General features: G+C 37.1%; 1 pseudogene; it reads right to left on the bottom strand.

The window, feature by feature from the left end:
* The window catches only part of LOC149188715 (ADP/ATP translocase 3, mitochondrial pseudogene), a 52,965-nt pseudogene extending 42,161 nt beyond the window's left edge, over window positions 1-10,804 (bottom strand).
* Between the last annotated feature and the right edge of the window lie 1,210 nt (window positions 10,805-12,014).

The following is a 12,014-nucleotide window of genomic DNA, read 5'->3' as shown; positions in this document are numbered from 1 at the left end:
TGAAAGTGGTGTCGTGTTTCCATCACTTGTCAAAGCAAATAGTGTTGGCCTTACTTTGTAAATCATGTGTTGCAGTGATGATGAGTTTTCCATCACTTGTTGAAGAAACATTGATATGTTGGCCTTGTTTTCGTAGCTGGGGTATTGCGTCCATCTTGATGTAAACTTGACCACTGAGTATGTGTTATGAACTCATGGAAAGTATGGGATGCTTAGGTCATTAGTTGGTCATGAAAGTCAAGCATGTAATTTGGAAAACAATGTACTATAGGTTGTAGAGGCTGCAGATGTCGGCTCATTGCTTAAGGCTCCAAAGAACAAAGGTGAAGGAGATGGAAGCGAGGCATTTCAGGATGCTTGTGATGCAGACAAGGTACAAAAAAGTCATATTGTTTTTCATGTTTTTGGAGGACCAAAAGCTCCTCAGTGGGGAGGATTGATCTAGGTGGCTCCAGAGACTCACGCAGGACAAAGAGGGCTTATGAAAGCTCAAAAATCAAAGTGTTTGGATTATGCTCAAACTAGGTTCATGTTAAAGATCTCGTCGTCGTGATTGTGGTGGTGCAAATGGTTCATTAATCCGAGTCCGGATGAAGAAGATACATGCAGTCAAATTTTTGGTTGGCTTTTGCTGACTAGGCAAGTTAATGGAGACACAATTTGGACTTTTTCTGGTGGATGGAATCCAACCAACTCCAGCCAGATTCCGGGCAAAATTTTCACCTCGTTAAAATGACTCCTTTCACCAAATTTCGAAATTTTCAAAATTACCTTATTATATGAAAAAATAAAAAATATATATAAAAAGGGGGTAGGTGGTGGGCCACCACCCTCACCACCCACACCTCTCCAACTCTATCCATATAACCATAATGTTGGTGGATGGGTGGGCCATGGGCCCCGGCCCCTCCCATGAAACAGTTGAAACCAACGGAGCGGAGTTTTTGGGTGGACTGGCCCTTGGGGCACGAACCCACCCGACTTAAATAAAAGAAACATATATTAAGGTGGGTTGGCCCTTAGGGCACGGACCCAACCTCAACCACCATCATTCATTACAACAACCCAACCCATTTTTAAAAATTAACAAATTTTGTTATGTAAAAAGGAGGAGGCGGAGTTTGACCATCCGACCTCCTCCGTAATAAACGAATCCTAAACCAACTCAGCACAACTAATTTATTGAGAAATATGCCCAAGATTTAATATAAACACTCATTTGCATAGTGTGCCTAGGCAGATGGAGGAACCAGGAGCGGGCACGAAAAATGAGGTAGAATATTTATTAATTAATTTTTTAATGTAGGCCGAACCATGATTAAGCGAAATTTCCAGGAGGGTGAAATTTTTGCAGTGTCCAAATTGGACAAACTTTATGTCAATCTTACACTTCTCAGCGACATGAACCCGATGGCACAGTCAATTTCCTGATCTGAGCAGCTGATTTGTAGAGGACTCGGAGGAGGGAATCTTTTAGGAATCTAGGGGGAATCTAAAAGATTCCTTAAGCCCCAAATTTTCATTTTCTCAGAATTCATAAATTTGACAGTTGATTTTGAACTATTTGATGCCACAAATATGATGGTGTGTTTAAATTTTCCATTTGCTCATTTCATTTTCCAGTCACTTTTCTAAGTGGAGTGCCGATGTCAGCATTCATGAGCGAGCAGTCATTTCCATGCGATTCGACGCCATGAGATTGATGGCACAAACAACTTTAGCAGTTTGACATCCACTTCTTTAGATGGCCCTAGATGTGAGGTATATGTAGTATGTTCATGTACTTCTTTTTGCTATGCATTGTGTTGCACAGATCCCTGTTTGATGTTTGATGAGGGATCTTGTTTATTACTTGTTTTCATGATTCCTGCTTGATGTGACTCGGAATCATTTGTTTGATGTAATTGTTGTCATGATTCGTCATGTTGTGTTCTGGGATCCCTTTGTTGGTTGATGGGATACTCATGCTGTCATCATGTATGTTTTGCATTGAGATCTGTGTTATGCCATGTTGGTGGGATGCTCATCATGCATGAGTATGTGTCATACTGATAGGAGTCCTTTTGACTGAGAGTTCCTATAGTGGAACATCTCTTGGAGCCATTCCTGCGTGAGGGCATTTTTCCTTGTATGATAATGACATCACCTCTATGTACATCATCACTATTGACAGCAACTAATGCAGCAGCCTACACCATCTTGACACTAGGGCCCGAATATGTAGTCCCTCCTATATGAACTCTGTTATCAACGGCTTATGTTTTCATGTGTTGATTATTGTCTTGTTCCTCTTCTTCACAACATGCAGATGTATTCACTTATGTTCTTTTAAAAATGCAATTTAACACATCACGAAAGTAAAAGTTCTTGGAAGGGTCCTTTATCACACCCAAACCTAGATTAGTGTAGGCAAGATTGAATGATTGTGCATGCAAACATTGAATGCAAGATTTAGAAAATGGAACAACATGCATGTGTGTGAAGTGAGTCACTGAATCGGTGACAATTCATGCAAAACAATGTCATGCATGCGACAATAGTGAGACACTAACGAAAATTGAAACGGTGCTAGTACAAGTTAATATGCATGTAAACGACAGCAAGCGTTCATATAAATCAAGCAGACAACACTCACACAATCCAAAACACAAAAATCAACAGAAATGTTGCAAAAGACAAGTTAAGAGGACTTACCAAGAAATAGTTGAGTTGGATGTGTCGAAGACTCCTGGATGTGATGTGGGATGTTAGGGCTCCAAGAACGATGTGAGGAAGTGAGCTCTGAAGCATCGAATAAATAAGTTCGAGGCTTATGACGTGCATGCCACAAATCTAGGAAAAAACAACACTTGGAGGAAAGATTCTAAAACGATCTTTGAATGTAACCTCCAACTGCTAAAAATAGTTCCCTAAAATCTACGGATGCTTTTTTCATGTTGTCTTTTGCTATTTCGGGAAAACGCAACCCATGCATGCAAGTCAAGTTTTCTCGATCCCAGGTGGAACTGGTCAACCCGATGTCACATGAAACAGCTTACTTGACTAAGGGTAACTTTTGCGCAGTTTCTGGGAGGAAGCTAGGCTGGCTACCCAGAGGGATTGCTCAATTTTTGGGTTGAGCAGCTACACGCTGCCTAGGATTGCGCAATTTATGGGCTGAGCAGTCCTACTGGGTCATATTGTGTAGTTTGTCCAAGGAAGGTTGAGAAGAAAAATTACGCAATTCCTGAGGCCACCGGGCTGCCAGTTAGGATTGCCCAACTTATGGAGGGAAGGTTGGTCCCCTCTAGAATTGCATAATTTCTAGAGGGAAGGTGGGTTCCCCTCCAGAATTGCACAATTTCTTAAGGGAGTTGTTCAGCTTACAGTTGGACCAAGTCCGGGGAGGCAACTTGTGAGGGGAATGCAACAAGCTATCATAGACAAGTTTTCATGCTGCTAGAAAACCACTAAAGTTTGTATACTTGAGAGTGTAAGACATGATGCTGAGGATGGTTTTTATGGAGGCTCCAGAACGAAGCTAAGGAAAAATTTTGGAGGGTGGTTGTAGCCGCTACAACATGTTGTTACTACTAGTCCTTTGAAAAGGGAAGGACTTAGGAGGCTTGTTGTACTTGGAAGTATAACTTGACTTTTTATTTAGTTTTAAAATTTCATTGGTGAGTGTCTTTACAATCTTGGTCAAGCTTTCGATGTCTGATTATTCCTTCTCTTTAGCCTTACTAGAATAGGTTTGTGACTTCCTACTAATCTATTTGGAGTCTTTTGATTCATCATCACTTGTAATGACCCCAATCATGCACAAGTCCTTCTCAATGGTGATTGCTCCTGCTAAGTTTTGTGTTGATATTGCCTTTGAAACTCTCTTTATGAACTGGGAAATATTGTTGGGCAAGTAAGTTTGTGTAGTAATCAATGGCAATCGAATCAAGTGGTTGCATATCTAGGGTGGATTTATTGAATATACAATTGAATTTTTTATTAAAATATTTCACTTGCTCCTTTTCCCCCATTTTCATGCTTCTGAGCTCTTTGAGTAGCATGGCGATAGTTTTTTCGTGAGCAAACTTCTTAAGATATAGCTTTTCAAACCCCCTCTAGGTGTGTATTTAATTTACAAGCAAACTAAGGTACCATGATGCCACTCTGCCTTCTAATTTATAAGGGAAAATCCATCTGGAAACATCATTATACCTCACCTCCATCATTTGTAATACCTTGCCACCAACACACAAGGGATCTCCCCGATATAAGGTCCTAACTGGACCACACATTGTTAGGTGAAGGACCCCCATCTAGAATATGGACTGGCTCTCATTTACTTAAATACATGCCTTGGCTTTAGCTATTAGCACGAGAGAGAAGCACAATTGTCCTTTCAAATGAGCAAGCTAGTATGCCTTGTGAATGTTCAATTACTGATGTATCAAGGTTCTTCTACTATGGGGGGCAATTAAGTGAGCCTCTAAGATAGAAGTAATAGTACTACCCTAATGGAGACACACATGAAATATTTCACAAGGGAAATAGTTCACAAGGATATGATGATCATTATAAACATAACAACACATTTCCAATAAGTAGCACCAAAGTAACTGAAATAGTACAATTAATCCAGTACTAACGAAAGCAAACATGAACCATAAACATTCAAAGAATAGTATTATAAATATTCATAATCCATGTGTGGAAACATGCTGACCTAGAAGGGTTCAATATTAAGAAAATGTCCCAAGATCCATGAATTCAATGAACACCACTAGCTCCAATAGTGGAGAGTTAGAGCCACTACTTTCTCTCCAAAATTACTAACTATGTCTCTCTAATGCCTTGTGGGAAAATCCAAGGTTAAAATACCTTTACATGAGAAATGAGGATCTATTTATAACTTGAGGAATGACCTTTCACATCCTCATGACTCTTGACTTTCTAACTTCTAGTGGATTTTCAACTTCTACAACCTTTGGAATTCCAAATGACTTTTGGAATTAGATATGACTTTTGGTATTACATGTCTTTTGGAGTTCCTTGTCTCTTTGGTTCATACATGATTCTTGGTCTTCCACTTATTTGTACTTTTCAATCATTATAATAATACATCATGACTTCCACATCATCACATGATGATACTTTAAATGTCACTATCTTGGATGACTAGGACTGGTAGTGACTCATGACATGGACTTTCTCTAGTGGTGACATGGATGCCAACTGTATTTTCATTCTTCATGCAAATTCAATTGTTGATTTCTTCTACCCTCCAAAGGGCCTTTGATCAAATGGAGTCTTTGGGGTTTCCTTGATCATCAATATTAAGGTGTCTTCTTTGTTCTTTTCGAGCTTCCTTTATTTGTTCTCCTCACCCAATCTTCCTTGCATGTGCTTTCCAAGCTAATTTTGGAATACCTGTATTTGCAAATCACTCATGGAAAGCAACCATCAGCTTGAAAATCTCCTATTATACCATGTTTCATGGATATTTTATGTCCATACATTTTCAGTGTGCTTAAGAGGAATAAGAGGGGCTTTAGGGTGCATGGGTACACTTTGAAAGTCTAAAGGGATGAAGAGGAGAGACTTCAAGGCTTCAGCATGCACTCATGCGCTTAGAGGAAGAATAAAATCAAGGCAGGGTACATGGCACAAGTCCTAAGGATAGAGGGGAAATATTTGGGCTTCCCAAGTGATTTGTGAAAGTAAGAGAAAGATGGAGGGTATAGGGTGCACTCTTGAAGGTTGAAATATGAAGGCTTCATACTTTCGGGGAGCGTTCATGCACTCAAGAGGCCAAGCAGTGCACAGGTTGCATTCCTGAAGGTTCACAGCTGACGCTTTGTGACTTCAGAGTGCACTCATGTACTCAAAGAGTCCAAGAGGGCGCATGGTGTATCAAGGAAGGGTGAATGGTGGAGCTTAAGGCCCCCAGGGTGTGCCTATGCACTCAAGGATGGCACACTTCTTTGAGTTGAAGGAGTGTGCTCAAGGAATATTTGGTCTTTGGAAGGGTGCGATTCAAAGTAAGGAAGGGGAAAAAGGGTTGAGGAATGCACGTAGTTCTCTTGTAGGGTGCATGGTGCACTTTTCAACAACGAAGAATTCTTCATCAAGTCTTCAGAGTACGTGTATGTGCTCTTAGCCTTAATGAACTCATTTTGACACAAAAATTTGTCTAAGTCTGAGATATGGGTCGAGGGGTAAAAAAGATGAGTCTAGACATAGAACCACTTGTGACACAAACCAACTCATCAAGAGAACTTAGAAAAACATGAACACAAGTAAATATTCATTGGAATGTCACTTTATACCCATTCCCCAAGTGCAACGAGTGTAGTGTGTGCGTTTGTGACCCAAAAGTGTCGTTTTGCAACAACAAAGATGTTATGACCATGAAATGAACTAAAAGATGCTATGATCAATGTGACGACACTTGAGACCATTCAAAGACACTTGAAACACATAGAACAACATGACATGACACTTGAATAGCAAAGCAACTCTAGATTTGATAATGATAGTAGGCTCCAAAATTTGAATGTAGTGACATTTTGGAGGGTGTTGTAGTAGCAACAACAAAACTACATTGAAATTCAAATTTTGGTTATATGGTTCTCGAAATTAATTTATGTATGTACACAAAAATTTATTGTTGATTTTGCTCAAATACCAATAGAAAATCTCATAATATCACATTACCAATTCTTCAAATTCCATCTCGTTCCATATTGTCCAAAGTCCTTCATAGAGTTCTCCCATTCTAGATTCTCCAATAAGTTTGAATTTTATTTATATTTCAACTATCTAATTGATTTTTTTTATTCATGTCAATTTGAATAAAAATGTATCCAAATTTGTAGGATTAGGATTCATAATCGAGTTCAAATGCAGAAAATATTCCACCATTTCAAAAACATTGGAAGCCCTTATTAGGAGTAACATACAAGCAGTTGGTAGATGAAAATGGATAACCACCTCCTTGCCAATTGGAACATGGCATCTTCCAGCTGCAATCATGGGTCAACGGTGGTAATAATTATTTGGTATAATGCTATTTCAACAAACCAATTTCTTGTTCTTACTAATATCACCAATGTACTAATGTTTAATATTTTTTGAAATTAGGATTATAGTGATGATGAGCAACCCACCAACCATCTTCTGGAGCACCCCACTACAATGTCAAATTGAGAGAAGGTTACATTAAGAGCAAAAAATGGTGAGGCAGCATACAAAGAACTGTTGAATCAACCACCTATTCAATTCCGACTACGTCCAGATTGACCAATTAGGAATGACTACATCAATAGTAGTTATTCATCACAAGTTATCAATGGAGGAAATCAAATAAAGATTGGTATGGATGATTACTTATGGGATACAACTACCATGGAGGCAATGTTGTTAGGTTCATTATAGAACGATGAGCTAGGGGAAGGTGCTCATATCACTGATAGCTTATTCAAAACCCTAAAATTTGCTTCCACCACCCCTTTGTTTGGACTTCGCGACCAGTCAAAGTATACCCAGCTAGGGACAATGATGTTATGATACAACTTAAAAGAAAATTTTGGCATTTCAAATGCATGTTTCTTGGAAATATTGAGGTAATTGATAATGATCAATTCCCTTATATTTTGAGAAATATTATCACATAATCAACATTAAAAATGGTCGATTTTATGAACGTTAAATATTGAAATTGTAAATTTATATTGCCCACCAACTATAGGTTATTCAAAGATAAGGTTCTTCCAAGTGATAATGTCTTGTCTGGTACCTGCGAAGAAGCAAAATAGTTGTTGAAAATGTTGGGTGTTGAGTACATATCATATCATGCATGTCCAAATGATTGTATTCTATATAGAGGACAATATGTATACAAAGAGATATTTCTGAAATGTGGGCATGATAGGTTCCATAAATAAAAAAGGGGTAAATCACATGGTCCTCCTCATAAGATATTTAGGCACATACATATAATCCCAAGGATTTAGAGGCTCTTTGGTTGTAAATAATTAGTTATGTTGTAAGGATGGAATGCTTGACACAGAAATGAGTCGGGAGTTATGTGAATCTCGATAGATTCAATAGCCATGAAGTATATAGAAGATACATGGCTCGAAAAATTTATGGTTGAAGTACAAAGTCTATGACTTAACATAGCCATGGATGGAGTTTTTATACTTGTTTCTCATAGGTAGTTCTTGGTTGCAAATGTATGTCGAGAAACCAACTCAACCAGTCTTTAGGTTCAAACTGGCCTTTGAACCAAAGAGAGCTCCCTCAAATATCACGAGGCCTTTTTTAACGTTGTTCACTGTCACTCGACAACAAGGTATGGAGCACAATGGCCAGATCTATAATTTATTGTTGGTGGTTGATGATGATTACACAATCTCTATCCATGAATAAATCCCTCTCTTGTAGAGTCCTTGGTCAAAGTGCCAACATCAAATTTGACAGAATAACATGACTTTTAATGAATTTGATAGAAGAATATAAGATAATTCATAATAATTAAGCAATCATATTGAATACTTAATCAACTAGACATAGTGGATGCGTATAAATATTTCTATAGCCAAAAAGAACACATTCAAGAGATGACATAAGACAATAATTAAAAGATGTAGAGAAACTAACCAAGATAGACAGTTCAATTAATTAATCTCTTTAAACGATTATAACTTTGCAGGGGATTTTAGGGAGATTTACACTCAATCTATTATTACCCATAACTCCGATGGTAATTTGAACACATGCATAAATAAGATATGAAAGTATTGGAAAAACAACAACAAAAACAATTTCTGTCAAGAACTAGAGCTAGAATACTTCAATTAGGAATTTTGTAATAAAAGTTATAGAAAGTGACAGGGTTTTGGCATCAAAATCCAACCCTTTTTAATTACAAATGAAATAATATATAGAATCAATCTCCCCTAAACTGTTACAATATTTTGGAATAAAATTCTAAATAATAACAAAAAATAAAATAACATCTCTAATTTATCTGCTGGAAACTTTAAATTGTTTACAAGTGTTGTGCCTTGAAATCAGGCATTGGTTCACTAGTGCTAATATTTTGCCTTTGTTTTTTGAAATGCTTGATTCAAATTCTTTGGAATTGAATATGGAATGCTCTGTCACTTGTCTCCTTTCTCAAAAGATAAATTCACCCCTTTTCTTAGTAACAACTAAACATTCATAACAGGTTCATATTTCAGTTCAAAACATTGAATAAATATATCGGAGTATGGCCATTGATGATTAGAATTAAGGGATTGATATTTCAACCTGTAGAAAAGGATATTTTCTTCCCTATACCAAAATGAAGTTAGCCTAGTAGTGATAATAGATCTTAGTCTCTAATTTGTAGCACTAACTTCAGCAAATGAGGAAAGAACTCGAATTATTGAACCCAATAATTTTTTATTCAAAAGTCTACAAGGTTACAGCTCTTTTTGCCATTAATCTCTTTCCCAACTTTGACTTTAATCCACATGCCAAGTTTATTATGTTGTTTTCTCTTATAACATTTGCATCCAAGCCAAGAATTGAGGCAATATCCTCAATAACAATTTCTGCAGTGAAAGATCCATGTATGTCTGCAAGCCCTCAGAAACTATCAATGGATCATCCCATGATCCAACCTAGAACCTTGACATGTATCGTTGGACTCCATTTTCATTTCTTAAATTACCATCATCTGAACTAATCCTGCCCAAGCTATCAGTGGAAGAGCCCGCGAGCATATTAAGCTTGTCCACAACTTGTGGCAAACCCATGTCACTCAGATGAAAGGAAAACCCTGAAGTAGAATTACCCTGCCTCATAAAATTTATTTGACTTGCCAGTCTATTTGGTGCAACACTTTATCGATTCACAGAGGAAAGGTTTTCCATATTCCTCACAGATCTTATTGAGTAACCTTTAACTGCTTGAAATTTGTTGAGTTATTTCCTTCAATTCCTTAAAAGCATGGTTTCGAGATACATACATTCCATTAATCTCCCCAATTCTTCTAGATTTTTTAATTAGTTTCTAATGCATTCATTTTACAATAACAATTTCATTTGTGATTATTTTCAAAAATTTTCTGAACTTGTTTTTGAAGGAACTCAATATAATCAACTGTTGCATCTAATATGTTTGCAATGTTGGTTTTCTTGTCTATGTTTTGCACAAGTTGTTGCAAATTTCTTGTCTTTTCACTGATGTGTGTTCTTTAGACCCTTTCTACAATATTTCATTGATGTGTTGTACAACCTCTCTTTTCTCAAATCTTGTAAGGAACCGAGTCCTGGAGTAGCTTTTCCATTGCAATTTCGGAAGGTGATTAGGTTAGGCTGAACTGATGATTTAATCCCATGGAAACATGACTACTTGGCTGTCCCTTTTGTGGCTCTATTGATAAGGCACTATGATATTCCAGTCAAAGGAGGTAGCGTACCATATAAGGATATTAATTTTTCCCTGAGTTGTCAGCTTCAACATAATCGAATTCCTAGCAATAAGGGTAGGACTAGTCTTAGACACAGCATGATTTACAAAATAGTTGAATAGGAAATAGCTATAATGACACCCAAAGGAAAATTTGAAGATATGTTTCAATTATTGCTAGGAAAACTCTTTGATCCTTCATTTTCTTAGAAAAAAATTTCGTAATCCCTTTGTATGATTCAACAAGGCATCCAAACTTTAATATTTCATCCTGGTTTTGTATCAATAGCTTGACACGCTTAATAGGGGCAACTATAGTTTTGGATATTATAGCAGAAACCCCTCCCATGAGAAAGCCAATCATGTAACAAGTAAAACATTTCTATGCAAGTGCTGAAATAAAGACAAATGAATGGTTGGGTGCCAAAGCTACATTGTTTGCACGCGAAGCATGTAGAAATGCACTCTGCAAGCCACCATAACTCTAGACAGGGGCCAACAATGCTCTAACCAAGAAGAAAACTTGCAAGGAAGTTATTCTGAAGATCACCAATCAAAACAACAGACTTCAGAGAATAATACATTCTAAAATATAAACCATGATAGACTATAATCCCCACACAAGAAATGTTGAACCCACAATAGAGGGCCATAATTCCATCAAATTTCAATGTCTTCTTGTAGGCATCAACAAACCCATTAAATTGCCTCTCCCTACTTTCTTTTCATCCTTGTTATCATTAGTCAGCCGAATTCGAGCATAGTCAAAAGAATAAACAAAAAGTTGAGAAGATGCATCAGTTGCACCACCAAAGTCTAGGTTTCCAGTAAACTATTTCTAGTTTCCATCCTTGTTTTTCTTGAAATTAAAGAGTCTCATAGTGGGAAAATAACAGATATCATTTGCAGTGTTTCCTCTCCCTAATGCAATGATACCTTCATAGAAGAAGTTTTCCTTCATTGAGAATCCTCATTTTCTCCTCAACACAATAAGAAATGAAATATTTGAACCCTACACTTTGTAATAATGAAATTTGGTAAATTCACTATTATTAAAACCAAAATTGGATGTCGAGGGGGGGGCAGGTGCCGCTGGTAAGCAGTTTCTCACCTGGGGGTACCAAATTTCACCACAAATTGCCACGTAATCAAAGGTAGTTTTGTCAAAAAAAGACTTCAAACGCCCCCAGTAGTGAAATATCGGATGACCTTGGGGGTACCGAAATGGCATATGAACCATTGATTCACAAGAGCCAACATCTGCCATTGAAAACTACGAGAAATTTAATGGTTGAATTAAAACAAAAAATTTAATTTTAAACTTAAAATTTTATAAAAATATAGTCAATAGTATATTTCATAAAATTAAAATTATTATTATTATAACAAAATAAAATGGCATCACGTATTAAACCATTTTATCCATGACAATTCGCCTATGCATTATAATGTGCCCATGAATGAGTAGTAAATTTAAAAAAAAAATGTAACCTTTAATGGTGTCAAAATAAGTTACAATATGGGCTCCATTTGGGTACTACTTCCCCTTGTGGCAAACAGAGAACTTGGTAGAC

Source organism: Pinus tabuliformis, chromosome 3_1 (genome assembly GCF_031772625.1).
Source record: "Pinus tabuliformis cultivar Carrire ecotype Pingquan chromosome 3_1, CPIR1, whole genome shotgun sequence".
NCBI classification, from domain to species: Eukaryota; Viridiplantae; Streptophyta; class Pinopsida; order Pinales; family Pinaceae; genus Pinus; species Pinus tabuliformis.
Note: the sequence above shows the minus strand (reverse complement) of the source record. Positions and strands in the feature narration are given on the sequence as shown.